This window comes from Chenopodium album, chromosome 5 (assembly GCF_948465745.1).
Source record: "Chenopodium album chromosome 5, dcCheAlbu1.1, whole genome shotgun sequence".
NCBI classification, from domain to species: Eukaryota; Viridiplantae; Streptophyta; class Magnoliopsida; order Caryophyllales; family Amaranthaceae; genus Chenopodium; species Chenopodium album.
The window spans coordinates 29141862-29144392 of record NC_137838.1 but is presented as its reverse complement, the minus strand read 5'-3'; the positions used below and the strand labels follow the sequence as shown (position 1 = coordinate 29144392).

Sequence of the window (2531 nt, the reverse complement as noted above, 5' to 3'; positions counted from 1 at the left end):
AAGCATGAAAGCCCACTAAACCATCTCAAAGAGTTCAAGAAGTATTGTAATACCATCAAGGTCAATGGGGTTTCTCAAGAATTCATAAGGCTCAAGTTATTTCCGTTCTCCCTAATCAGAAGAGCTTTGGAATGGTTAGACAAGGAAGTGAAACCTAATTCCTTGAGAACTTGGGAAGAGGTCACTAAGGATTTTCTTTCCCGTTTCTACCCTCAAAAGAAGACCGCCGAGGTAAGAACTCTAATCCAAAGTTTCAAGCAAAAGCCTAGTGAGAGTTTGTATGAGGCTTGGGAAAGATACAAGAAGTATCAACGAGAATGTCCTCATCATGGAATTTTGACTTACCAAATCATACAAATTTTCTATGGTAGATTGATCCCCCAAGGGAAGTCGTGTCTTGATGCCGGAGCCGGAGGCACGATTATGAATAAAACCGAAGAAGAGGCTGTAGACATAATTGAGGATGTATTTTGTCACTGCATGGATAGGCAAGAGGGAGAGAGAGAGAGAGAGAGTCTATAAGCAAGAGTGGCTCAACGGTCTATTCGGTTGATCATCTCAATGCAATCAATAACTTCACTTCCTAAATCTCAAACTTGGGGAAGGAGAGGACATTGATCAAAGCCAAGCTAGAGAGTGCCTTTTCAATTGCACCAAGTCTTCCCTCTCACATTAAGGGGAAAGGTACACCATCTAACTCTATTCCTCCTTCTACCTCAAGTAATATGCCAAGTGGTTGTGTCTTTTGTGATGTTTGTGGGTCTTATGACCATGAGTCTTCTAATTGTCCAAATGCTTTTGAAAATTGTGATGATGTTGAAAACAATGATTGTGAGCAAGTGAATTTTGTTTCCAACAATGATAATAGACAAAGATTTGATGGTCCAAGGAATTTTGGGAATAGGAATACTCACCAACAAGGTAGTTTTGATAACTACGACAATGGTGGTTATAGGAACCATGGAAATCAAGGTTTCCGAGGTAACTATAACAATCAAGGTTATAGTAATCAAAACCTAAGCCAAGGGTATGGAAATCAAGGCCAATCTCATGGTTTTGGTGGCCAACACCAAAATTTTGGCAACAATCAAGGCCGAGGTAATTAGAACAATCAAAATAGGGGAAATTTTCAAAACAACAACCAAAGGGGACCCCCACCCGGATTTGCTAAATGACCTCAAGGCAATGGTGATAATTCTTATGCTCAACCCCCATCTTCCAAGACTACCTTAGAAGATATCATCGAGAACCAAAACAATATTTTGAACACTTACATGTCGGTGAGTGATAAGAAGTTTAATGAGAAGATGACACACAACAAGATGCTTGAAACCCAAATCACTCAACTAGCCAACACCTTGAAAGATTGTACTAGCCCTTCTTCATTACCTTCTCAAGGAGTTGATCCTAAGAAACCCGTTTATTCTATCACCACAAGGAGTGGAAAAGTGCTTGAAGAGAGAGTTTCTAGGAATAGTGAGGAGGATAAGAAGAAGAGTGATTCAAATGAGGAAAAAGAGAAAGATGTGTCAAAGAGTGTGAGCAAAGAGGAAGTCCATGAGAAAAAGAAGAGTGCTAAGAGAGTGCAAGAGGAAGTGAGAAAACCCGACCTTCCGTATCCCCAAAAGTTTACGAGGAAAAAATTAGATGAACAATTTAGGAGGTTCCTTGACATGTTGAAGGAGGTCCATCTTTCTATCCCTCTCACCAAAGCCATGACCCAAATGCCTAGATATTCCAAATTCCTTAAGGATATCTTGAGTGGCAAGAGAGAGTGCAATGAGATAGATTCGGTAGAGCTAGGTGATTGTTGTAGTGCTTTGATTCACAATGACCTGTCAAAGAAGATGAAAGATCCGGGTAATTTCTCCATTCCTTGCAAAATCAAGAGTAAATTGTTTGAAAATGCATTGTGTGACCTAGGTGCTAGTGTTAGCATTATGCCTTACTCGGTGTTTAAGAAGCTTAAGCTAGGAGAACTTCTTCCTACGAACACGACTTTGCAATTGGCCGATAGATCCATTAAGTTCCCAAAATGAAGAGTTGAGGATGTTCCCCTTAAGATAGGTGGTTTCACAATTCTTGAAGATTTTATTGTGCTAGAAATTGTAGAAGATGACCACATTCCTATTATTCTTGGAAGACCGTTCTTAGCTACCTCAAGTGCTTTGATAGATATTAAGGGAGGCCGTATCACTTTGAGAATTGGTAATGAAAAAGAAAGTTTTGAATTAAAACCAATGCATGAATCCTTGTCTTTTGTGAAAGGAATCATGAGTGATAATTCCCTTCGTTCATTTGATAATGTGTGTGTAATTAATCCTTCAACTAACGGTGTTCATGAGATTTTTGATGATGTGCTTGTGAGCTTTGATTGCATGAAAGTTAGTGAAGAGAAAAAGGAGCTTTCAAAGGCTATGGATGAAGAGGTAATTGACATTCTGCATTGGTTTGAGCTTTTCCCTCAAGAGGAGGAGGATGATTCCATGGATGTGGATGGTGTCAAACCGTCTACAAGAAGGAACAAGGCT

At 39.6% G+C, this 2531-nt stretch overlaps 1 non-coding gene across 1 annotated transcript; it reads right to left on the bottom strand.

The window, feature by feature from the left end:
- Positions 1–228: 228 nt before the first annotated feature.
- LOC145633517 (small nucleolar RNA R71) lies at positions 229–335 on the bottom strand. The gene has a single exon (XR_014112838.1). It is a non-coding gene; the product is annotated as a small nucleolar RNA R71 (small nucleolar RNA).
- Positions 336–2531: the final 2196 nt, after the last annotated feature.